Genomic DNA, 27,968 nt, shown 5'->3' with positions numbered 1-27,968 from the left:
TGCTGGGACGGTGCCTAACAGTCTGGACTAATCATACTGCAGATCCCATGTTACGATAAGCAGAATAGCAGAATCTAAATAGTGTTTCCTTATCGTCTTAGTCCCAAAGCCTGATAGGAATGCTCATTTTTGGTTGGACTTTGTCACAAACGCCCAGCCTGTCTCAGATACAGCAATCTGAAACAGCTAGCCGTGACTGGAGTTACCTTGGTCACTTACCAATGAATACATCTTTTCTGCCATCATGAAGGATTTACTATGGAGTCCTTACTGTCACCAAGGCCACTTAAATCACATGTACATGTAGCATGAGCCTCACTTGTCTTCATAAGTTCACAAAGAATCACGGAGAATATGCTAGATTAAATGTATTTAACCCGAAAAATGTTTCCAAGGCTTAAGTACAAAACAGTTAATAACAAGACATACAAAATAAGTTGCACAAATAAGTTTCAGAAATAAAATAGAAAATGAGACCAGAGTCATATAAGGCTCGCATTTCAGAGGGCAGAATTTCTCACCTATACTCTGCTTGACTGGCCAGACTGCTTACACAACTCTGGAGCATCTCAGAAATGTAGGTTAATTTCAAAAGACTCTTGACACTTGCATAGGTCACTGGTGTCAGTCAGCAAAGTACACTCTGACATGACATTTCAAGGTTACATACAATATACACATTTTCCTACATGAATATTCAGGGGAAAAGTAACAAACAGTGATTAGGTGCAATACATAATCGCCACAGACTTCAAGAAGATTGATGCCTGTTGAAGGTTTTATGCGTATCCTTTGTTGTGGGTGGACAAACTCTATGACCCTGGGAATATGTCTGCCTCTTTTGCATTGGTTAAAGGATCATTAAAAAATTTTAAAGTTTTTCTGCAGTTGGAAATATTGTGTGAATACGGGGTTGAAAAAACAGGCACTGCAGTCAAGACTTAAGACCTGGTCCTATTGTGCAGAGCATTCAATAAGACATTTACTTTCACTATGTAATTTGCATTAGACAAATCAAAGCTATTTGGTTTGGTTGCTATGGTTTAGTTCACGTTCAAGCCATCGGGGAGGACGTCTCTAAAGACATGTGATTAATTCAAGTGCTGGGGAGGGGATTTCTAGGCAACCAAAACCCCATCCCACTCTAAGTGCACTTGCGGTGGTAGCATCGGATCCCCTGCCAATTCAGCACATTTCATCAAAGGCATCCCTTTAGGGTGCACTGGCCGGGGATGGCCGTAGACTGGCCCTTCTGTGCAGAAGCAGGTAGAATCTTGCTACTTGCAACCCCAAACATCATGTGCCCTAGCGTAGACAGCCTATTGGTTAATCAATTGCTGCATTCTTCTAATAAAGAAAAAAATCATAGTTCAATTAGAATTATTGTACTACCCCTTTAACAACTATATTTACTGTTATTCTGGAGATGCTGTGGTTCAAATATCATTAAAATCATTTATTAACAAATCTTGAAAATATTTGAATATTTTTTTAATAAAAAGAACCTTCATGATTTATAAAATGCAATATTTTTTTCAGTAATAAAATATTAATTAGATTAAGCATTTATTTTGCCTGTTTTATGACAATAAGAGCGCAGTAGGTTCTCCTAATGTAATTGTACATTTCAGAAGAGATAAATAGCAATGTGCCCGGGTGCCCTCATTTCTATGTAACGATAATTATAGGCAGACCTAATAGTTGACATACCTTAAAGCAAAGCAATAGGAGTCTTATCTAAGGGGTAGCTGAACAGTAATATCCATATCATAATTGTAAGTATTGTAATAAATACACATGTCGGGAGGAGGGGCGGGTCTCATAAAAAAAATAAGATACAAGGTTGTAATACAAGTATATAATAATGAGTATAAGTATTTTGTAAGGTAATCTGGATAACACACAGGTCTTAACTGCTTATTCTAAAGACAATACAATGCCTTAGATAAGAACAGATAAAATACAACACTACATATCCTTGGGGCATAACATGGCTTTTGGAAAGAACAGCTAAGCCTTGCGCGGTCTGCACATATCACAATAAGGATATCGCTTAAACTTTCTTCAATTAAAAATGATGTCTATATATATTTGAAAAATGATTGAATAGCTTAATTTAAAAGAAACAGATAATATACGTATTCTCAGAACGAAGAATTTCCATGAAATATGTCACTAGAGCATTTGACATTAGAACCACAAATGTATATAAGCTAGTGGGTTATTTTACTCACTTTTAAGATCTATTTCTTTTTAATGAGCTAATAATAATCTATTATTATTATTATTAATTTTAATTTATAGAGCGCCACTAGGTGTCCGTAGCGCCGTACAGGGACAAACAATTACAATACGAGGTAAGACGGCACGGTACAGTAAACAATAAGCACAGTAACTCAATAAGCTCGAAGCACAGCTAGAGAGAGGGGGGAGGGGAGATCCGCAAACGCCGGAGCCCAAGAAGGAGGGTGCGGATGACGGGGAGACCCCCAGAGGGGTGAGGGATAGGTAGCTGGAGAGTAGAGTTAGAAGTGGAGGAAACAGGAGGAGAGATGACCCTGCTCAAGGGAGCGTACAATCTAAGGGGAGGGGTAGACAGACAGAGAGACACAGGGGTGAGAGGGAGAGAAGGGGGAATGAAGGCAGATTCAGGGGAAGGGGAAGAAGGGGGAGAGGCAGTAGAAAAGGTAGGAAGTTAAGTAGGAGACTGAAGGCTTTGAGAAAGAGGTGGGTTTTTAAAGCCCGTTTGAAACTGGATAATCGTTAATCTAGGAGTAACGATGAGTGAAACTATTCTTCAAAATAATGCTCCAAATCATTTTGCCAATTCTTCATTCATAAAAAAAAGTTGTGAGAAAGTGGAACCAATAAGGATGCTGATTGGTTCCACAGCTTTTACAGAATCCAACAACTGCTGCTTCACAGAGCTGTGGCCTTCAGTTGGGTTTAAACTGGGTGCTGTCTCATTCCTCCCAACTTTTGAAGTTGGGGAATCGGGACAATGTGCTTCAAGGCAGCGTGCAAGAGAAGGGTACACGGCCAGTCATTGGGGCATGGCCACATAGCACTGGGGGGGTGGCTGTTTACTGCTGGCCTATCCAAAGCAACCTTCAAATCACCCTTTCAATGCAGCGTACATTAGTGACAGGTGCGTGTGGCTCCCGTTAACCACTGTTGTTCTATACAGAGCCGCAATGAATGGGACATAGCTCCAAACTTTCTCACTGCAGGACAAAGCTGTCCGTGGGTGGGATGGAGGGACAGAGCCATTCAATGGGGACCGTCTTGCCTGTTGGGACGTATTCTATCCACATGGAGTTCATATGTGCTCCCCATGTTTGCACTGGTTTCCTTTAGGGTACTCTTACTTCCGCCCACTGACCAGAACTATAGCGATACTTACACTGGTTTCAATGTGCCTCTTTGTATGACTGTGATAGGGGAATTAGATTGTAAGCTCCACTGGGGCGGGAGCTGATCTGAATGTATAAACAGTCTCCGATTGTACAGTGCTGTATTATAACTTGGTGCTATACAAATAATAAATAATAATTTGTTGCTCAGTTTGTGCTCCAGGTACAAGTAACAGTGACACTGACCACTTACAGACGCAGTGGTCCTTTAAATACAAATTAATATTTCTAGCACATTTCACTCCCATATATTAAATGCATAATGTTCCTCTCTGTTATCTGAGAATAGTTAACACAATTTCTTTGCCAGGCTTTGCACTGACATGTTATCTTAGTAATTCATTGAAACCAGTGCAGTAGGCTTATTTTTTTGATATGTTTAGAGATTAATAAACATGTAGCGGTCCCGGAGTTGGTAAAGCAGGTGTTCCTGACAATAAATAAAAGTGGTGAACATTAACTGCAAACATCGGAAAGAACAGCTGTCTCTACAGCTCCTATTGTATCTATACACAAACCGGGCTCCACAGTCGCAGCAGCAGCTGGGTGAGGTGATAATGTTGGAGGCACCTGGACCAGAGAATTAATTTGCTGCTAAGAGTACCTCTATATCTCTCACCCCTGTGAATGCCACATCTGTAGAGATAATAAGCTTTCTCCTGACCTCAATACAATTCACATCTATCCAGCATGTCCAATTGGTGCGGTGAAAAATTATAAACTCCCCCAAAAAACTGAAATACTGTAAAGCTTGAGCAGAGCTGTTTTAACACATGGGCACACTGGGCAGTTGTCCGGGGACCCCACGAGCATTGGGGCCCCATAGACTTGCCAACTTTTCAGTATATTATTCCGGGAGATTTATACAGAACCTTCAAACCCTCTTTATTAAACCGTTTAGGTGGACTAATCACCTTGGTATCAGCTGTTATCTGTACATGCGATCTTGCTGTTGCATATACATATCTTGACCTTGACGAAAACAGTGTACACATACTAATTGTACATAAACAAGACAACATGAACACACATAATTTTTTGAAGCAATTTTTGAAGCAATTCTCTGCAAATAAATTTTGCAAATGTTTGTGTTGAACACTTGATTAATAATAAATAATTCAGAGAAATTTTGTACTGTGCCATTTCTGTCTGCATGATTTACCAGCTGAGTATCATTTTTGTGTTGAATTTCTTGTTTTCAACTTCAAAGCTCATGTTATATTGTCCAAACGTTTGTATAGATTAATCTACTTCATTCTACTGCACACTGTGAAATGATAAAGCAAATCGCATTGGACATGTACAGGTTCATGTTTGTGATATTGCCCAATGTTATGCACAATAAAAGCTACTTATAGACATTTACTAAACTGAGGGTTTGAAAAAGTGGAGATGTTGCCTATAGCAACCAATCAGATTCTAGCTGACATTTTGCAGAATGTACTAAATAAATGATAACTATAATCTGATTGGTTGCTATTACTCTTCACTTTTACTCTTGTTAACACTATATCTACTTCTTCCTGTCCTCCCCCTCACCTGACACTCTCCCTTTTATTTCATATAGGCATGGTAGCCCCCTGAAAGGGGACATGCCCCCCTAACAATAGTGCCCCCCTCACCTACTTCCCCCTGCTCTCCCACCCTCAAACTCCTTAGTAAAATATCCAGCAGTCTTTCTGACCTCTCCTATGTCCCCAACTCTACATGGTCTCTCTTCTTTTGCTGTATAGTGCTTTTCGTTAAATAATTACGCTGGGACATTAGCTCCTAGCGGGATTTACAGTGTTGTTTTACTGTTTCTTACTTTATTTACTATGTATGTTCTACTTATGTTATTTATATGCAATCTCTGTCATTTATGCTTAAAATATTTACTGACCTTTATTCTTACTTGCTGCTGTTATAAATAAAAATAAAAAAAAAGATATATTTTAAAAAAGCGAAACTTAAATATAAACTTCTGTCCGCCAGTACAAAGAAGTGTTCCATCATACCACAGCGGCAGTTACAATAATACACTGCCGAGCAGGGCCGGTGTAATATGCGTGGGATGCATTCTATTAATCTGCAGCCCTAGGCCTGAGCCTATGGCCCTTTTCATAAATCCAGGCCTGTGTATGACAACATTTACAAATAATGTGCAAGGACACATCACTGAGTACCTGAATTTATTCTCATTATTGTCCGGGCCGACCTTAAGGGCCTACAGCCAACATCAGGGCATGTATAATATACTTTGGAATTCTGTATACTGTTCTTTAGTAAATATTTAATAATATAGCCCAGAGGATAATAATAGATAGGGAGAATTATATATAACAATGATTACATAAGACAGACAAAACAGAAGAACATACTGGAAGCGTACTACAATGTAAAAGCAGGAACATAAGCATAATGTACAGTGTATAGGAGACAGTAAAAGGTGACAAAGGACATGCAGGCAGTATGGGACAAGGACTTACAGGTGGATAAGGTAGAGGGAGGCAAGAATGCACGAAGAAGGAGGGCCCTGCTTGTGAGAGCTTACACTCTAAAGGGGAGGAAATATTCCTCCAAGAATAGCAGTTCAATAGTAAAATCCATCAATATTGACCTCCAGAAATAATGGTTCTTGGTTCTGACACAAGAAGCTCAAGCAGGTACATATTGGTGAATAGATCCCATGATCATTGGCCACCAGTAAAGGTCAGATCAGCTCTAAAGTCTTATGGGTCCTGGGGTCTTGATTTTATGACACTAATGCAAAATCTCCTGTGGGACATTATTAGGGAGAAATATTGGCACCTTGGGTCAATTTTCCCTGGGTACCATTTACAGATCTCTAGAAATAGGCAGCATCTTTTTCTTGCTGCTGCAACTAGCGTTTGGGAAAAAATGATCACTAAGGTGGTCACTATATATCAATGCCATAGGATGGATTCAGGAATTGAGTGACAATCTCACAGGTTCTCAAACAATCGAGAGAGGTCATCTTCTTTAGTGCTCCGAGACCCAGTATGATATGTCACATGGAAAATAAATCAAGCAAAAAATAGAGCCCATCCAGCTTCTCCAGAGTTTTTACACCTGGAGTTACACCTCTTAACTACTGCAAATTTTTGTGATTGGTGTAAACTATAATCGTAATGCGAGTCCCTTCCAACAAGTGTTGCCATTCTTTAAAATACAGGCTCAAGGCCAACAATTCTTTGTCTCCTATCGTGTATGTCTTTTCAGGGTAAAGAATTTTAATTTTAAAAGAGAAGGCACAGGGATGCAGGACCATCATAGTCCGCTGTCTTTGTGACCAGGTAGCAGCCACAGCTCTGATGGAAGCATCTACCTCCATGACGAAATGATGAATAGACTTAGGGCAATACTGGGGCAAATACAAACACCTTAGGTTTCAAAGCTTGTTGGACCACAAGAAAGTGGCCTTCTTATTTCACGAACAGACTATGTTGTGTGAGCCTGGCAGGTACCATCTGAATGTGTTTCCAGTGTTCTTTGGAGAGTATATCAATATGCCATTGAGAGAGATTAGAACATACTTTTCCAGCAAATCCCTTAATGCAAAAACTGTTGAAATAAAAGCCAGGGCATTGCAAAGCCCAAAAGACATAATAAATGACCATATCTATTGTTCCACACACCCAACTTTTTTATTTGAACCCGGTTGAGCTTTGTGAACATTTTTGCTGTAAGCCTTTTCAACAATTCTGGAATAAGAGGGAGTGTGTACTGGTACTGGATGTTGTCTGATTCAGAGCTTAATAACCAATAGTGTGTCATAATGATCCATATATTTTAAGCAAAGAATAAGTGGAGCCCCATCATTTGATGCAGAATGTCTGATGAACCCTTTCTGCAGATTTTCTTGAATAAACTCATTCAGTACCCTCAATTCTGGGTCAGAATCTTTAGCCTACTCTTCCAGAAGGATTCTGTGCTCTGGACAAAAGTTCAATGGGGCAATTGTTCTATGAGGTGGTAATTTGTCAACTTGCTTGCTTGTTGGATATATCAATAAATCTATGATAGGCTAGCAGTACTTGAGGAGGGATTATAACTATAGCAAATTGTATGCCTAAATGCCCCATACTTACTCCCTCCTCTTCTCCGCATGCTTCCTACTGCTCCCTTGTTACCTTCACCATCCAATCAGAGTAATTGCTCGGGAACTGCCCTTTGCAATAGGAATTGATTTATGTGACCCTTCTTGTAATACTAGTTCTATTTGTTTCTCATGCTTTTCAGTTTTACTTGTGCTTTATAAAGTTTTGCGTACATGGATTGCTTATGTATACTATGTCTACCTTGTTTGTACTAACGCCATGTATGGCGCTGCAGAACTATAAATAAAGTTAATACTAATAATAATAACAATAACAAGACATTCTCCAATTCAGATCATTAAAAATTCTCTTTGAGTGCTCACTGGTCCTGAGACAATAGGAGCACCACTATTGGTTTTGAAAGGGATCGTAATATTCTTAGGTGTTGTGGGGATTGACTGTATAGAGGTGAAATATTCATCAATTAAGATACCCATGGATCTAGAGTCCACCAGAGCCGGAACTGTTGGTCCATAGAGGCGAAGGTTCATTAAGACTCCGACATTGTCCTTCTGCAATAAACGTTACGCACAAAAGCCTTAAAACAAAATCCTTATCTTTTTCCGGTTGCTCAGATGCTATGGAGCCTCCAAGCAGGCATTGTATTGTGATAATGTGATCACACTGCAGTGAATAACCTGCTTGCTTGCTAGGAGGCTCCAGATTGGCTCCTTGCACATTATAGTGCAGAGAACTTCATGCTGCTGTGCCAGTTATAGGCACAGTCACGCTAAGGCAGCACGGTGGCTTAGTGGTTAGCACTTCTGCCTTACAGCACTGGAGTCATGAGTTCAATTCGCGACCATGACCTTATCTGTGAGGAGTTTGTATGTTCTCCCCGTGTTTACGTGGGTTTCTTCCGAGTGCTTTGCTTTCCTCCCACACCCCGAAAACATACTGCTAGGTTAATTGGCTGCTATTAAATTGACCTAAGTCTCTCTCAGTCTGTGTGTGTAAATGTTAGGGAAATTAGCTGTAAGCTCCAATGGGGCAGGGACTGATGTGAGTGAGTTCTCTGTACAGCGCTGCGGAGTTAGTGGCACTATATAAATAAATGGTGATGATGATGATGATGATGATGATGATGATGATGATGATCCTGTGAGATGCCTGCTATTTGTTTGTTGCCCTGATTCAGATTCTGACCCTTGCTTTGGATTCTGGGTACATTCTGGATCACTGCCTACCCTAACCATATAAGAACAATGTTGATATTCCTGTAGGAAATGTTCAGAGCTGACAAAATACAGACAAAGCCTCATTGGCATTGAAATCCCATTCCAGTAAGGTCCTATTCCAAGCCACACATTAGAAGACTGTCCTTCAATCTCTGCTATGACAGGGACTTCTTAACACTGACGTCTATTGTGCTGAGAGGTCACCAGAACAATAGTTCCTTCTCTTCCTTCTCTTCTCCTGATGTTGTCCTGTAGGATGAGCACTGAAGCGCTGAAGTGGGGTAGTCCTTCTGGTGGATCCAGTTTATCTTTGTTGTCATTGTTGAGCCCTTTGCTGAACTAATTTGCATGTCTTCCACCCACCTTCAGAATTTGATAGTGTATTCTATGGCTTTAGCCATAGGGCTGCAATTGCATTGCTGCATTGAAATCATCTGTTCCCACATCCAATGAATAAATTGAATGGTGTTCAATTCGGCTGGAGAAGCTGTGGCCCCAGTGGAATCCATTTTATGGCCAGATTATTATTCTTGTCATGTGAATTTTATAATAAATATAAGGGTCAATACCCTTTCCCCTCTAAGCTATGTGTTTACCAGTATCAGTTGTCCTGAGGTCATGTGCACAAGTCAGATGTATTTATTATTAAGCATAATAGGAAGCTGGATAACTAGATGGAGGAATAATTCTAAGCTGGCAAACGTACATCTGAAATGGTAACTGGAGGCAATATCTATCTGCTGTGAAGGATTCCAATGACTGAGAACCATGTATATAAATCATAGTATGCTCAGAGGTGTTTACTAATCAATAGAATTAGAGCTGTAGTCAGCCAAAGCCAGGGATTTATAGCCAGAGAGGTAGTGAGCCAAAGCCAGGGATTTATAGCCAGAGAGGTAGTGAGCCAAAGCCAGGGATTTAGAGCCAGAGACGTAGTATCAGACAAGCCAAGGTCAATCCTGGAAGTCAGATAGGAGACGCTGTATTAGAGGTGCTATTACATGATACTTTGACACCAACTGTCTGTCAAACTTCTCTTGAATTCAGAATTGACACATGCAAGCAGTTTTGGTAGGAAAATTTGTTGCACACACATTTATAATCATCCCTTGAAGTCTTTGTGCACGCGCTGCTGTATCCCTTCGCCACATGCACAATTCGTGCATGTGAGCTTTCAGTGAGTGATGTCATCAATTCGTAGACTAGAAATGGTGAAAACGCTATTAACTTTTTCTACAGATAAATGTACACTTGCTCACTGTACATTTGAATCGAAGAGTAATGAGTGTAATATGATTCAATCATTTTAAAGCAGAAATACCATAAAAAAATCAGGTGTGTTTTTAACATAAATCATTGTAGCAGGCTATATGAAGATTGTTAGTTACCATTATCCATTGTTTTCGAGCTGCTACTAATGATTTAAGATTCTAGATTACCATAGCAACCACAGTCACATGGCACATAATGTAGTGAGCAGAGAGGCTTTGGAATGTCCCTCTATCTGCACTATGACATGCTCCTTCTCCCTGCTCTGCAAATGACATACTGAATGATGTGAGCCTGTTTCTGTGTTGGAGACCTACTGTGTCTGCATCTGGCAGCCATTTTTGTTTGCCAGCTCATGAGTTTTGAAAAGGAGATCATGATTTGCAGGAGGATATCATGCTTACATGTACTTAACATGCTATTGCTGCTTTCATTCAATAACAAAAAAGTTGAATTTTTTCATCTTACTTACCTCACGTCTTCTCCTTCCTTCTAAGCATCCTTTTTAAATGAAAACCTGGATTTTAAATGTCTCCATCTTGGCATAGTCCAAGTTTATGCATCAGGCAAATTAATTTTTATTTAATCAGGAATGTTATTAGGTATATGCAGACAAACTGAAATAAAGTTAGCTCAAAAACCTCTATGTTGTCAAGCATTCGGAACAAGCCATACAATACTGTTCTCTTCCCGTCTGCAAGCAGCCGAGTTAAACACATAATACACAAGGGTAATTAACGTTTTGAGTGGAAAAGACAGATTATTAAACACATGTGCACATAAAATTAATTTTTTAATATAAAATATAATAAACAAGGGGCATATTCAACATAAATAACCTCAAACAACTTACAAAAGTATGAGAGAGGCCATTAAGCCGAAGGAGTTTAAAAACATGTGTTGTGAGCTGATAATGTTACTTACCATTAGGGGTAAGTCTGTGATGGAATCAGCCAATTGGGATGAGGGGGGAGTGGTCGTGGAAAGAATATATCCAACAGTGGAAGATGAGGAGAGAGCTTCCTGTTCCTGGATCCGGAGACCAAGCAGCATCAGGCTTAGTATCTCTCTCCTGAATTGTATTTATCTGTGTATCCTGTTTTTCCTTCTCCCCTGTTTTTTATCTTCTTTTGCCTGCTCCTGCAGGGTTAGTATCTCTCTCCTGAAGTGTATTTATCTGTGTATCCTGTTTTTCTTTTATCTTCTTTGGCCTGCTCCTGCTTTTCTTTATCTTGTCCTTCATTGTGCTTTCCCTCTGTTATGGCCTCCTCCCGTCCCCCGCGTTCTAGGTCCATCCCGACTAGGTTTCCCCCCCCCCTTCCTCATCGTCCGGCAGTCGCCGCTGATTCCCCCCTCAGTTTAGCCCCCTCTTCCCTCTCACGTCCAGTCGGCAGCCCCGGGTCCCGCCAGCGGGTCCGTGCGGAGGGCGGTGCGACAAGTGGTCCGGCGGACACATGACTCGGCCGCCGCGAGAGGATCTCGCGGGGTGGGGTCGGGTCACACTAGGGCAGCCAAGCCTCCGGAGCGGGCGGCCAGGCCTCTCGTGTCTGGAGTTGGAGGGCGGTATAGTCGGGCAGTACCAGCTCGGGGAAGGGGAACTCCTTCCCCTGTTCCCGCGGCTGCAGGGCTGCTCCGATACACAGGGGACAACCATCCTTCCCCTGGTTTAACTGGGCAGGGCAGGCAGAGGCACCCTTTTTACAATGGTGGGGCAGCGGGTGGCCACTTCACTGTGGGCAGGTCCCAGCTGTCTGGCTCCCCATACAGGGGTTTGGGCCCTGTCGTTTTGGATCCCCTTCCAACAGGGATGCAGCACACTGGTGAGGGGGGTGTAGGTAGCAGCTCTCCCGCATCCCTTTCCACACAGATTCCGTTAAATCTCTCCAGTTCCCGGCCACCCAACAGGGGTCTTCAGGATTTAGTACCCCCTTACCTGCCCTACATGTTAGGTCCACCCAATCCCTTCCCTCCCTTCCTTTGCCCCAGCCCAAGTATCCCCCTTCCTCCGGGGTCTCCCCCCTTCTCTTCTCATGGGAATCCGGTAATCAGGCCGTGTCAGGCATAGCATCCAATCAGGCCCCTGGGTTGCTGGGCCCAGCCCCAGCTAGTTTTTCCCCTGGGATCAGGGGGGCGCATCAGCAGCAGTCCCCTGCCCCTGGTCCTCAGTTTAGTCGGGCCCTGGGCTCATTAGACATAGCGGGCAGCTGTCCTTACTGTCCGCCGCTTCCCAATTAGCCCGGGGTAGGTGTCCCGGCCACCTATGGGTCCCTGCCATACCCCCCCAGGGAGTATAGGACCTCGCCAGAGGAAGATAGTATTTGGTTGGCCCCCTACCCTTCCTTTTTAGGCCAATATATACACGCCCATCCCAGACCTTCCGTTTATAATGCGGCTGGTAAGGTTTCCCAGCCCCCACCCCCCTTGTTAGAGCAGCAAGGCAATAGGAGCTAGGGTGTCCCCCCGCCCGCTGGTCTCAGGGGCCATCATGGGGGGCATCCTCGGTGGGTGCCTCAGTGGGGGTCCCGCATCAGACCCTGTACGATCTGCCTCCCGCAAACGCTAACGGGTTTTCTCATCCAGTTCCGCAGGTGCGTTTGTCTTCATCGGTAGAGGCAGCAGACAAAGGCGGCCCGGCACTTCTCGAGCAGTGGGGGGAAGATTTGGAGCACGCAGGAACGCAGCAAGGTGCTCAGCAGATCGAAGCGGACAATGAGGGAGGAGCGGGAGCGGTTCGACTAGAGGCACAGGGAGCGGCTGGTGAGTATGAAGTTTACACTGTATGTAATTCTCCTTTGTCGAGTCCAACCATTGCAACTACGAGTGATGAGTCCACTTCATCTTCCCCTAGACAGGGGCAGCGCAAGCTAGTAAAAATACTTAACGAGCATTTTGGGGGGAGTAAGAGGAAACATAGGGATCGGTTAGGGTCTTCTCCCCCAGCACCGTCAGGAGGTCCGCTGGTTAAGTGTGAGAATACAGCGCTGATGATAGGAGTTAGGCGCAGCATGAGGGATAAGATCAAACGGGGCTACTATGTGGATATATTCGAGTTAACAAAGGACACGGAAAGAGAGTTGGCGGCTGCAAGTGCACGGGGGGGAGTTGGTGAGGACGTGTATAGAAATTTTTCCAACTGGTTAACGGGATATTGTGTTTTTTTGGCCTGTTATTTGGAAACGAGACCAGACGCAATTATAGATGTCTGGAAGTATCTACATTTGATTAATGAGATGCATAGTTGTGAGCGTCCAGGGACCTGGAGGTTGTATAATAAGCTTTTTACCGAGAAGGTGCATGGCCAGCGTTATATGCCCCTAGCCTTTAAAGACGTTGAAATCTGGATGAGGTTGAATAGAGCCCAAATGGGGGGTGTGCAAATGGGATATGGCCCTCCGCAGTTAACTAGGTTTCAGTTCGCGGGGAGACGAGGTGCTCCCCAGTCCTCAAGGAACTGGTGCTTTGCATTTAACAATTCCTCCTGCGGGAGGGGGGAGGCATGCCGATACAGACATGTTTGCTGAAATTGTAGGGGAAGTCACCCCCTCAAAGATTGCCCTAGGGGCACCGTTGGCATCGGTAGGGGGCGGGGAGGGCCAGGGGGTGCTGTCTAAGGCCGATTTGCCCATTAACTTCCCAATCCTCCGTAGATGGCTGGCGCTTTACCCGGATACGGCGCAGGCCTCTTTCCTTAGGGAGGGTTTTTGCCACGGTTTTTGCCTCCCCATTGATAGTGGGGTGGCGGGTTCCGCCGCCAGGAACCTTCGCTCCGCGTATGTACACCAGGACATTCTGGCGGAGAAGGTTGGTAAGGAGATAGGCTTGGGTCGCATGGTGGGTCCTTTTTGATCCCCCCCCATTCAAGACTTAGTCATTTCCCCGGTCGGAATAGTGCCAAAAGAGACACCAGGTAAATTTAGTTTAATTCAACATTTATCTCACCCAGCGGGCAAGTCAGTTAACGACGCGATCGACCCTAAAATCAGCTCAGTAGTATACCAGTCCTTTGACGATGCTTTATCCATAGTGAGGGAGTTTGGCAAGGGAGGAAGAATGGCTAAATTGGACATAGAATCCACATTTCGGCTCCTCCCTTTGCATCCCGAGTCCTTTAAAGTTATGGGGTTTAAAATCCGGGACGAGTACTATGTGGATAGATGCCTGCCAATGGGTTGTTCAGTTTCATGCTCATACTTTGAGGCGTTTAGTTCCTTCCTTCACTGGTGTGTGGGGGCGGGGACGGGGCACCACAGCATAGCGCATTATCTGGATGACTTCATGTTTATAGGCCCAGCTGACTCCCCTTGTTGTAAGGACACGCTGTATGCTGCGCAGGCGCTTTTTCGGGTGATGGGTGTACTGGTAGCTGCAGGTAAAACAGAGGGTCCGGCCACATGCTTAGCGTTTTTAGGCATAGAAATTGACACGATGGAAGGTTGTTGTCGCTTACCCTCTGATAAAATTGTTAAGTTACAATCCCTTATTGAAGAAGTGATAGCGTCACCGTCTTGCTCCTTGCGGAAAGTTCAATCTTTGTTAGGCTCGTTTAATTATGCTTGCCGAGTAATACCTATGGGTCGGGTATTTTTGTAGAAAATTGCAACTGGCGACGGCAGGTTTTCGCAGTCCCCATTCACAGGTTCGGCTGTCTGCAGAAATTAAGGAGGATTTGGGTATATGGAGCCGGTTTCTAAAGGTTTTCAATGGTATACGAGTATGGCCAGCTCCCTCAGTATCCACTACATCACTGGACTTACATACAGACGCATCAGGCTCAAAGGGTTCCGGTGCGTTTTTTCAGGGGGAGTGGTGCGCCGCACCTTGGCCGCAGTCATGGGAAGCTGAGGGTTTGGTTCGGAACTTGTTAGCGTTAGAGTTGTTCCCCATAGTCGTGGCTTTGGAGTTGTGGTCTGGCTGGTTGCGCGGCAGGAGCCTGGTTTTTTGGTGTGACAACCCAGGTGTGGTCCAGGCTATCAACAAGCAGAGCGCCTCGTCACGCCCGGCAATCAACTTGTTGCGAGTCTTGGTGTTGAAATGTCTAGAGTTTGACATTAGTTTTCGTGCACGACACGTTCCTGGCATGGATAACCAGATAGCGGACGCTCTTTCTCGGTTTGAATGGCAACGTTTTAGATCTCTGGCCCCACAGGCCAGTTTAACTGGCTTACAGTGTCCCCCTTGTGTTTGGCAGATGATCCGATAGGGATAAGGTGGCTAGCGGAAGCATCCTTGGCTCCGGCAACGAGAAAGTGTTATCAAGGGGCATGGGAACGGTGGTTGTGTTACCAGGCTTCCGTCAACAACGGCACTTCAGGTCAGATTCCCTCTATTACTGGCTTTATGTGGAAGCTTTATAACGAGGGGGTTTCTAAAGCTAGGATGGGGTCCCTGTTAGCCGGTACGCAGGATCGCACAAAGTCATTTATTATAGCTAAGGCTTTGAAAGGTTGGTCCAGAATACAGCCGTTAAAGAAGCAACAGCAAAACGCGCGTCGGCGTATCAGCTGGATACACTTATTACTTGCATTAGAGGAGTTTGTTCATGCAGCTATCCCTGTAAGCCCAGAGTTAGAGGGAAAACCTATTAGGTAGACAGCAATACACTCCCCATAACAGGAACTTTATTCTGAGATAGCTTTTCTGAGATATTTATTATTCTATACTATGGAGTGTGCTTCAGGGTAGATAGCTCATTTAACAATTGTTGAGCTGCAGGAAGAAGTCAGAAGGGATTATATACCAGCGTTTGTGTATAAAGTAAGAGGTAAATGGGATATACCATCCAATCCAACCTCTATCTGCTAGCTGGATATTATTGGGCATCTTTCAGTCTGCTATTTAACAGATCTGACACAAGAAACATATTATAAATATATGTATATTCATGCCTATTATGGCATATGTTTCTTTACACATAAACTGACTCTTTCATATCTGCATGTTAATAAAACATTTATACCTCTGTACCATATAACTTATAGTGGAATTATATAGGTACTATATTGAGTGCATTCAGCCCTTTTAATTGAATTCCATGGGATTTTATTAGTTAGATTTTAGTATATTTCGCTTTTAGGTTATATCCAAATAAAAGTTATGTTTTAATAAAGGATGGTAATCATTAATATTATTAATCAGAGGATTTTGTGCACCTATTTTCAGAAACTTTGCTTTTTCATCTTTCCTTGTTCGTTGATACTCTAGTAAGGAGTATCAGGTTTTGCCTTGAAAGGGTTTAACCAGTTTGAGTCCAGAGGGTATTGAGTTAATTTATAGTCGATAGTACCGGCCAATAGATAAGGTTGTAACATGGGTTGGTGGAAAGGAGACGATCTTCCACCTTATTGGGTTATGCTGTTTTTAGCTGGCTGCCCTGCTCTTCGCCACCTATATAAAGAAAAAGGTCCAAATTGTTGATAGAAACTTTTGATAGCTCTGATAGAAATAAAATAAAATAAAAAAAATACAAAAAAATAAAAATAAAAATTAAATAAATAAAATAATTTAAAGATAATAATAATAACAAAAATAAAAGGACCTTTTCATTCCAAACTTAAGTCGGTGTCCGTGTCTTTATTTTATGGTTTGTAAGTGTTGGACATTATTACCAGTAAGAGGGAGTTACATGAGAAGGGTAATCAACACTATGCTTTTTAGTATGAGAGAGGCCATTAAGCCGAAGGAGTTTAAAAACATGTGTTGTGAGCTGATAATGTTACTTACCATTAGGGGTAAGTCTGTGATGGAATCAGCCAATTGGGTTGAGGGGGGAGTGGTCGTGGAAAGAATATATCCAGCAGTGGAAGAGGAGGAGAGAGCTTCCTGTTCCTGGATCCGGAGACCCACCCACCTGCCCTGTGTAAGTACTTCCTTGTCGCGAGGAACGAGGTGTGTGAGTGGTGGGAGAGCATGGCAGTCAGATGGTTGTTAAACATACGGTACTTAAGTGTGGGCGATGTAGCCTTGGTTCCCTTGTCGTTATCAGACTCAGTGATACTCTAGTAAGGAGTATAAGGTTTTGCCTTGAAAGGGTTTAACCAGTTTGAGTCCAGAGGGTATTGAGTTAATTTATAGTCGATAGTACCGGCCAATAGATAAGGCTCTGGGGCGAATGGTTTTGGGGCCATTTTTCAGGACGAGTGGTGTGCAGCCCCTTGGCCTGAGGGGTGGCATCAGAGCGGTTTGGTGTCAAATTTGCTGGTTCTAGAGTTATTCCCAATAGTTTTAGCCATTGATCTATGGTGTCAGAGGTTAGCGGGCCAGAATGTTGTTTTCTGGTGTGATAACCTTGGAGTTGTGCAGGCGATCAATCGCCAGAGTGCTACATCATTGCCAGCAGTGAACCTGTTACGTAGACTTGTTCTGAAATGTTTGGAAAATGATATCATTTTCCGGGCCAGACATGTACCCGGAGAGGTGAACAAGGTGGCAGATGCGCTTTCGCGTTTCCAATGGCGCCGCTTTAGGGAGCTAGCTCCTTGGGCTCAATTAGCCGGCATCCCTTGTCCTTTTTATGCATGGCAGTGGGTCGAGTCGGAATGATCGAGTTGGCGGAGTCATCTCTGGCGCAATCCACAAGACGGGCGTATCAGTCAGCGTGAAGTCAGTGGGAGGCTTTCTTGCAATCCAGGGCCCCAAGTACTTCAGGTCAGGCGGAGGAGATTTTAGAGTTTATGTGGGAAAAATATAATATGGGTGTTAGAAAGTCGGCCATGGCCTCAGCATTAGCAGGCATTTCGTTCATGGCTCAATTACATTCAAAAGTTGATCCCACAAGAGGTTTTATTATTTCCAAGGCTATGAAAGGGTGGGCCAGAACCCGCCCTTCGGTTCCTGACTCTAGGCGTCCTATTACGGTTCCCCTGCTTAAGCAATTAATAGAGTCGCTTGCAGAGGTCACTTCTAGCTCCCATGAGTCCACTTTATTCAATGGCATTTCACGGAGCGTTTAGAATTAGCGAACTTGTGGCTAACTCAAGAGTTTCCCTAGGTACAGCCCTTTTGGGAAAATATACTTTGGTTTCTAGTAGACAGGTCTCCGTAAAAATTGCACGATCCAAAACGGATCAGTTTAGTAGAGGTCATTGGGTCACCTTGTCTCCTTGCAATTATACGATTATATGCCCGGTGGCTTGGTGTACTAAGTTTGCAGGGATAAGGCCTAAGGATAGCGAGGCTTGGTTAGTTCACATCGATGGGTCACCCTTGCCTAAGTTTCAGTTTAATGCCATTTTTAAAAGTGCAGTGCTAAAAGTGGGTTTAGACTAGAGATGGGCGGGTCCGGTTCTCCGAGAACCGAACCCACCCGAACTTTGGGTATCCGAGTACCGAGCTGAGCAGCTCGGTACTCTCCCGCCCATTCCGAATCCAAATCGAGGCCGAACGTCATTGTGACATTGTCGGATCTCGGGACTCGGTTCTCGCGATACTTCAACTTTATAAATACACGCCTCCACAGCAATCCATCGCCATTTGACAGAGGGAGAGAGCAGGGTGTAGTCATAGGCTAATTAGAGCAGGGACAGAGAATACAATATTGTTCTTGCAATTGCTCTAACCAAAATCGCTAGTGCAGAGAGGAGGATAGAGGTTTATTATTTTTTCTTCATATTTGGCACTCCCCAGCGCTTTTGGGGTGTCCCCCATAATTGTGCATTAATATTTCTGGCTGTCAAAAGTCATATCTGTCAGCAGTATCTACTAAATAATTTTTAGCACTCCTCAGTGTTTTTGGGGTGTCCTCCCTAATTGTGCATTAATATTTCTGGCTGTCAAAAGTCATATCTGTCAGCAGTATCTACTAAATAATTTTTAGCACTCCTCAGTGTTTTTGGGGTGTCCTCCCTAATTGTGCATTAATATTTCTGGCTGTCAAAAGTCATATCTGTCAGCAGTATCTACTAAATAATTTTTAGCACTCCTCAGTGTTTTTGGGGTGTCCTCCCTAATTGTGCATTAATATTTCTGGCTGTCAAAAGTCATATCTGTCAGCAGTATCTACTAAATAATTTTTAGCACTCCTCAGTGTTTTTGGGGTGTCCTCCCTAATTGTGCATTAATATTTCTGGCTGTCAAAAGTCATATCTGTCAGCAGTATCTACTAAATAATTTTTAGCACTCCTCAGTGCTTTTGGGGTGTCCTCCCTAATTGTGCATTAATATTTCTGGCTGTCAAAAGTCATAACTGTCAGCAGAATCTACTAAATAATTTTTAGCACTCCTCAGTGCTTTTGGGGTGTCCTCCCTAATTGTGCATTAATATTTCTGGCTGTCAAACGTCATAACTGTCAGCAGAATCTACTAAATAATTTTTAGCACTCCTCAGTGCTTTTGGGGTGTCCTCCCTAATTGTGCATTAATATTTCTGGCTGTCAAAAGTCATAACTGTCAGCAGAATCTACTAAATAATTTTTAGCACTCCTCAGTGCTTTTGGGGTGTCCTCCCTAATTGTGCATTAATATTTCTGGCTGTCAAAAGTCATAACTGTCAGCAGAATCTACTAAATAATTTTTAGCACTCCTCAGTGCTTTTGGGGTGTCCTCCCTAATTGTGCATTAATATTTCTGGCTGTCAAAAGTCATATCTGTCAGCAGTATCTACTAAATAATTTGTAGCACTCCTCAGTGCTTTTCGGGTGTCCTCCCTAATTGTGCATTAATATTTCTGGCTGTCCAAAGTCATATCTGTCAGCAGAATCTACTAAATAATTTTTAGCACTCCTCAGTGCTTTTGGGGTGTCCTCCCTAATTGTGCATTAATATTTCTGGCTGTCAAAAGTCATATCTGTCAGCAGTATCTACTAAATAATTTTTAGCACTCCTCAGTGCTTTTGGGGTGTCCTCCCTAATTGTGCATTAATATTTCTGGCTGTCAAAAGTCATATCTGTCAGCAGTATCTACTAAATAATTTTTAGCACTCCCCAGTGGTTTGCGCTCAGAATGGATTCAAAGCAGTCCACATATGATCTGAATGAGCAACCAGGTTCTGTCACCAGTCCTGATGTTAGTGTTCCCAGTACGTCATCTGGCCAAGGCGATGTCAAACAACAGAGTGTTTTCAAATTAGTGCAAAAAACAAAAACCAAAAAAAAAATTACTGTATTGAAGAGAAAAAGAAGTGTAACTGAGCAAAAGTTAAGTGACGATAAAAAAAAAATTGCAAGCATGCCATTCTACACACGCAGTGGCAAAGAGAGAATGAGGCCTTCACCTTTGGCTATTAGTGGCAGATCCCAAAAAGTTACCCAACCTACAATTGGTGCACAACTACTGTTACGCGTCAAAGCCGAGCTGCAAGATAACAGTGAGGCATTACAGGAGAATATTTGCTCTGATTCACAAATGACAACAATCCCTGTGGAGAGTCCATCCAACAGGGGGATGTCTAATCGTGAGCATTCTGCTGATGTGTGCCTTAATAGCCCGAGTGTAGCCGGTGATACCCAAATTGAGGATGCCACTTTGGAATTAGAAGAGGATGAGGGGGAGATTTGTGTAGGCGACGAGGGCGCTAATGATGATGTTGATGATTATGATGCAGACAGATACCAAATTGCCTTTCTCAATTTCTATTTATATTCTAGATTATATAACGGCTGAATAGTTTTCTATTTTACTCCTAGTGGAGAGAGGATCTGATGCAGACAGATACCAAACTGCCTTTGTCCATTTCAATTTATATTGTACAGTATATAACGGCTGAATTTATTAGTATTTTATACAAGTGGAGGGGGGCCTAGAGAGACAGAAACCAAACTGGCTTTCTCCATGTCAATTAATATTGTACAGTCTATAACGGCTGGATTTTTTTGTATTTTATACAAGTGGAGGGGGTCCTAGAGAGACAGAAACCAAACTGTCTTTCTCCATGTCAATTAATATTGTACAGTCTATAATGGCTGAATTTTTTAGTATTTTATACAAGTGGAGGGGGGCCTAGAGAGACAGAAACCAAACTGGCTTTCTCCATGTCAATTAATATTGTACAGTCTATAATGGCTGAATTTTTTGGTATTTTATACAAGTGGAGGGGGGCCTTGAGAGACAGAAACCAAACTGGCTTTTTCCATTTCTTTACATATTTAACTATAAGTGTAGGGTGTAATATACATTCAAAGACGATGGCTGCATTGCCAATATGCATAGATGGAGAGGAAGACAATCTGTTTTGTGTGTAGAATAGGCCTACCAACGAAGAATTAAACTGTTTTTTTGGATGATTTATTACCTCAACAATTAGATTACTTGTCTCTAAAACAGTTGGAGCACTAAATTGGATTAATTTAGGCCCAAAAACATGGATTTTCCCCAAAAATAGCAAAACAAAACCAAACAAAACCAAAACCAAAACCAAAACACGCAATGGCGGTTTTGCAAAACCAAAACCAAAACCAAAACACGACGGTAATCCAGATCCAAAACCAAAACACGGGGGTCAGTGACCATCTCTAGTTTAGACCACCCAAAATTTTATGGAACTCATTCGTTCCGTATTGGAGCAGCTACAGCTGCCGCCATAGGAAGGGCCTCCGTACCCGATATTAAATTTTAGGGGCGATGGAAGTCCGATAATTATAAAAGGTACATTAGACCTTAATGAAGTGATATGCTTATGTTGTTTGCATATGTTTATTTCTCATTTGCCTACACTCTGTTCCCTTGTCTTTACTTTTATCTTTCTGGTTCTCGTTCCCTTCTCCTCCTTTCTCCTCCTCCCTCCCCCCCCCTGTTTCCTTTGTAATCCAGGGCGAGAGCTGCTTGCCGTGTTCAGCGGAGGCATGGAGGGATTTTTTCCCAATTTCTCCTACGGATCAAGGCCTGATTAGTGGTGAGCCTCTGGGGTTTTTTGGGTTGGTTCACCTTCATCTGGGTTACCGTTCCTTTACCTTCTTTTTCAGAATTAAACCTGTTTAGGTTGGTACTTTTATTGTTCTATCATGGGGTGTTAAACCGTACGGGTTGGTACCTCATAGCTTATATTAAACTACTATTGGTTGGTATGTTTGCATGTTGGTGATATAAACCACGCAGTGGTTGGTAGGCAAGGCATAGAGCCGTGGAGTTTAATATGCAGTCAGGTTGGTGTAACATACGGTAAACCATGACTTAATTCCAACTTACTGTTAAACCTCTAGAGGTTGGTACGTTTACAAGGCACGGATAAGGCGTCAAATTGCATCCCTATTTATCATATATATTCCTTAGTATCACTCCCCCTCATCAGGGTGGTCCAAGTAATCCTTAGATTGGTGTCCCCGTTAAATATAGTCGGATGGGTTGGTATTTATAGTTTCACACATATAGTTTCCCTCTCTTTAGCTAAAGCAATTTTATTTATCAATTGCTCATATTAGGTCTCTTAGTTATAATATAAGCAGTTCTAACATATACATAGTCGTATAAACCGGTTGGTTGGTCCGTTCTCCTCCCCCCGTCCCACATTTTCATACGATGTTGGTATTAAACCTTTTTGGTTGGTTTCAAAAAGATGGACAATTGTTTAAAGTATCCCGGGATCGGGGTCATTGCTCGTTAGAGCAGGTGTGCCTTGTATTGTGTATGCATATATGGAAGTTAAAAGTTACGGTTACGGGGCCTGTTTTGACCCTGATTTATACTCAGGGAATATTTTGGAATATTTGTGCTACTCTAGATCACCAATTCTTTCTATCTTCGGTTTACAGGCCTGAAGATAAACATATGGATAATGGGACACTCATTTGTGTATTGGGATTCAAAACATCATTTGGCGAATGAGTGGTCTAATTTCCCATGCCCGGTGGATATAAAATGGATGGGGAAGAGGGGCCTTTGTTGGTCATCCCTGGTGCCTTGGTTAGAAGAGGAATTGGCAAAATCACAACCTCCCGATATTCTTGTTTTACACCTTGGGGGGAACGATGTGGGGAAGACAAAATCATTGGCCCTCATCATAAGCATTAGAGAAGATTTACGTGCTATTCGGGCACGATGGCCTACAATTAGTATTTGTTGGTCCAACATTATCCCTCGCCTATCCTGGAGGTTTCCCATTCGCCCTTCTACACTTACAAGATTATTAAGAAAAATTAATAGCGTCACAGGGAAATTGGTCAGAGAATTGGGGGTGGGTAGAAATTTTCCACCCAATTTAAGGCGGATAATATACACCTGTTCCGGCCGGACGGTGTTCATTTGAATGAAGAGGGGATGGGGTTTTTCATCAGGGAGATTTATGAGCAATTAGGTTCGTGGTTTTGTTCTCGTGGTGGCGGGCTGGGAACCCGTTAAAGGGTACCAGCTATGGTAGGAGAGCAATGCAGTCAACGACTAGTAACGGTGGTTAGGATATTTGGCTGCACGTCACTGCCCCTTTCAAGTAACATTACTCTTGATCCTTCTGAGTGGAGGATCCCTTGGCGTGCTTTGCGTGGCCGTTAATGTTGAGTCCAGAAGGGAGCAGTCATGCTGACGCCTGTTTAACACCGGCCAATGTTAAGGGAGTATTCCTTGGTTAGTTTGAATGCCATTTGGGCATTGCAGTATTTGGTTAGATGATTAGTTGTTTAGTTGACTGCAGTTTGCTCTCGCCACCACCAGGTGACTTTCATTTAATTGGTTTATGATTAACAAAAACTGCGACCTTTTGCCAAAGTAGCTATACGTGTCTGTGTCTTTATTTCATTAGTTTAAGTTACACTTTTAAGGTACGAAGGTTGGTAAGGTGCGTGAAGGAAAAGGACATTAGCCATATGCGTTTTATGCAGAGAGGAAATTGACTTAAAAACCAATATGAGCACTGTACTGATCTGTCAATACTCTGATACAGAGGCATATATATGAATAACTTAAATGTACTGTAAATATCACAAAGGCATTTATAATGATTCATAATACAATTCTCTGAATGTTACAAAAGGTTTTTTTTATATACTTTTGTGGTTATAATAGTTGATGTGTGAAATAAACCACTATTTAGGGATTAGGAATATGTTGTCTTTTGATTTTGCTGTGATTGCATTCTTCACATTTCATGCATTTCCTGGCATTTCCTGAGACAATGCAGAAGCACTAGACATAGGCAAAGTTGTGGCAGAATTATGCACAAATGGAAACACAGTTCCAGTACAATCTTCAGCTTTGGCTTTCACTACTCTGCACTGTGGGTGTCATGTAAGAGCAAAAAACGCTTTTGCTTACTGTGCATGTGTAGTAGAAACATTTAAGTCCTTTACAACGCATCTCCCACCTTGCTATATTTATAACCAGGGTATATCCAATGCATTGAGTTCAGGTCATGATATCTAGGAAGCACTCAGATAATTTAGCATTGTACAAACCGCGTTCGGCGTTGAATACTATTTGTGCACCTTAATGGGCCACAAACCAATTTAAATGGCCCTTTTGCCGCAACTGCCAGCTATCATTAACTGTACAATGTTTTAAACAATTAATTGCTGAGCAGAATAGCATGTCCTATTTATCACAGAAAAGTAACAAATAAAATAGAACCATGACTTGGATATACTGCAATCTTAAAAATGACCAGAAGATGGCGGTCATCCCTAACTAGCAAATTCAAAATCCCTCATTAATCTATGCAATGCATGTTCTTGTCACTATTTTGAATATTTTTTATTTGCATAATGCGTGACTCCCAGAGTAATCTTCTCCAGTTTCACAGTAATATAGTTTGCATTAAATGCCACTCTTTCAAGATACCAGTTTCTAAACATCTACTTTGTCTAACAGGGTTGAAACACACATACAATTTAAGAATAAAACAGGTTTACATAATTACAACTCCAAATGTATTCAGATGCATGTATTTTAGTAATTCAGGACAGAGAAAGAGAGCAGGCCAGCTTCTAAACTGAAATATCAAGCAATTGTGCTCTGTGAAATGCTTACTGTTCTGCAATGTCATGCCACTTATCTAGCTTATAACCTTGACTTTCCTCCAAATGGAAAGAAACTGCGTGTGCAGAAAATGTCAATAATAATTGCTTCTCTGGAGGCACGGGAGGGAATTCTAACTCCCCCATTTGTCAGTGAAAAACAATACTTGCACAGATTACTGGATCTAAGCTCTGCACATTAAGGGCCTGATTCAAGTCCTAACACAACCTGGCCGTAATTTAAGTGTTTAAAAAGTGCATGCAACTTCTGCGTAGTTCCTCCTGTAACACATCAAAGAGTATCTTAAGTTACGATTTGAATATGGGTGGAAGTACGGTCTGTATAAACAGCATTTGCAGTAAGTATACCATACTTGCCAACTCTTGGCATTAGCTTTCCGGGAGGTCTGAGGGGCAGGTGGGAGTGTGTGGGTGTTGCTCGAAGAATCGCGTCATTGCTCCGCCCCTAAACTGTCATAGCCATTTTTGACCTATAAAAGCAGGGGGCGGGGCCACAATGATGCAGTGATTGTGTCACTAAGCCCCACCCCCTCATTTTACCTTACCGAGCTGCCGGGATCTGGTAAGTTGTACTGCTCTCCCAGGAGTCTGAGAGGACCTCCAGAAATTCGGGAGTCTCCCAGACATTCCGGGAGCGTAGGCAACTATGATGTATACACACATAACAGATGAAGTATATATACATGCCTATGTACAATAATTTCAGAATGCACGTAACGTTTATTTTATAAAAAAAATAGAATAACTACTGCTAACAATATAATAAATAATAAAATGTTTTTGAAATATAATAGCTATTTTATATTTTATTTTAATAAATTATTTTATATTAAGTAACTAACTAAATAAATAAAGAACTTTTCTATCCGTACATTGCATAAAATGTATTTTGATAATAAATCTTAAATGCATATGGTTGTAACTCCTGAGACTCATTAGTAGAGATGCTCACTGACCCCAGTGTTTTGGTTTTGGTTTTGGATCTGGATTACCGTCGTGTTTTGGTTTTGGTTTTGCCAAACCGCCCTTGCGTGCTTTGGTTTTGGTTTTTGTTTTGTTTTGCAATTTTGTTTAAAAATCAATGTTTTTGGGCATAAAATAACCGAATTTAGTGCTCCACCTGTTTCTTGGATAAGTAATGTAATTGTAAAGCTATATAGTTATGAAAAAAAACTGTTTAATTCCTGGTAGGCCGTCATTAATTCTACATACAAACCAGATTGTCTTCCTCTCCATCTATGCATATTGGCAATGCAGCCATTGTCTTTGGGTGTATATTACACCCTACACTTATAGTTAAATATCTAAAGAAATGGACAAAGGCAGTTTGGTTTCTGTCTCTCTAGGCTCCCCTCCAGTTGTAGAAAATAGTAAAAAATTCAGCTGTTATAGACTGCACAATATAAATTGAAATGGACAAAGGCAGTTTGGTATCTGTCTGCATCAGACCTCCTCTCCACTAGGAGTAAAATAGAAAAATATTCAGCCGTTATATAATCTAGAATATAAATAGAAATTGAGAAAGGCAATTTGGTATCTGTCTGCATCATAATCATCAACTTCATCATCGTTCCCAGAGATCCGAACCCACCCGAACTTTGCATATCCGAGTACCGAGCCGAGTACTCTCGGTACTCCCGCCTCCACAGCAATCCATCGCCATTTGACAGAGGAAGAGAGCAGGGTTAGTTCACAGGCTGTATTAGAGCAGGGACAGAGCAATAATTGTACACCTTATTCTTTCTATTATTATTTCATTTCTAATCTATTCAATTCTATTATTAATTCCAATTCTATTAGCAATTGTTAGAGCAGGAAGAGAGGAGGATAGAGGAGGCTTTTTTTTAAAAAAAAATTTTTTTGCACTACAAGTGTTTTGGGGTGTCCCATATTTCCCAGTGTGAAACACTAATTTTTCTGGCTGTCAAAAGTGATATTTATCAGTAGTATTTCTACATTTTTTTACACTACAAGTGTTTTGGGGTGTCCCATGTTCCCCAGTGTGAAACACTAATTTTTCTGGCTGTCAGAAGTGATATTTATTAGCAGTATCTATACAATTTTTGGCACTACAAGTGCTTTGGGGTGTCCCATATTCCCCAGTGTGAAACAATAATTTTTCTGGCTGTCAAAAGTGATATTTGTCAGCAGTATTTCTAAAATTGTTTTGCACTACAAGTGCTTTGGGGTGTCCCATATTCCCCAGTGTGAAACACTAATTTTTCTGGCTGTCAAAAGTTATATTTAGCAGCAGTATCTATACAATGTTTTGCACTACAAGTGGTTTGGGCTCATTAAAATGGATTCAAAGCAGTCCACATATGAGCAGAATCAGCAAGCAGGTGCTGGCACCAGTCCTGATGGTAGTGTTCCCAGTACGTCTGGGAACGATGATGATGTTGATGATTATGATGCAGACAGATACCAAATTGCCTTTCTCAATTTTTATTTATATTCTAGACTCTATAACGGCTGAATAGTTTTCTATTTTACTCCTAGTGGAGAGGGGATCTGATGCAGACAGATACCAAACTGCCTTTGTCCATTTATTTTTATATTCTAATTCTACAGTCTATGCAGGCTGCTTTTTTTCTATTCAACTACAAGTGGAGTGCATGGGGGGCATAGACTGCCACCAAACTACCTTGGTCCATTTATTTTTTAAATTTTTCAGTCTACGGAGGCTGCTTTTTTTCCTATTCAACTACAAGTGGAGGGCGGGGGGGGCATAGACAGCCACCAAACTACGTTGGTCCATTTATTTTTAATATTGTTCAGTCTATGCAGGCTGCATTTTTTCTATGTAACTACAAGTGGAGGGAGGGGGGCCTTTAGAGACTGATACCAAACTGCCTTTGGCCATTTCTATTTAGCCTACAGTCAATGCGGCTGATTTTTTTATATTTAACTACACCCAAAGGCTACATTGCCAATAGTCAAAGATGGAGGAGGAAGACAACCAGATTTGTCTGTATAATTTGCAGGCAAGTGTTATAATTAAGGATGGCCTACCAGGGATTAAACTGTTTTTTTCATAATTTATTAGCTTTAGAATTACCTCACTTATCCAAGAAACTGGTGGAGCACTAAATTAGGTTATTTTAGACCAAAAA

This window comes from Mixophyes fleayi, chromosome 3 (genome assembly GCF_038048845.1).
Source record: "Mixophyes fleayi isolate aMixFle1 chromosome 3, aMixFle1.hap1, whole genome shotgun sequence".
NCBI lineage: Eukaryota > Metazoa > Chordata > Amphibia > Anura > Limnodynastidae > Mixophyes > Mixophyes fleayi.
The sequence above is the reverse complement of the archived record's forward strand: the minus strand, read 5'-3'. Positions refer to the sequence as shown.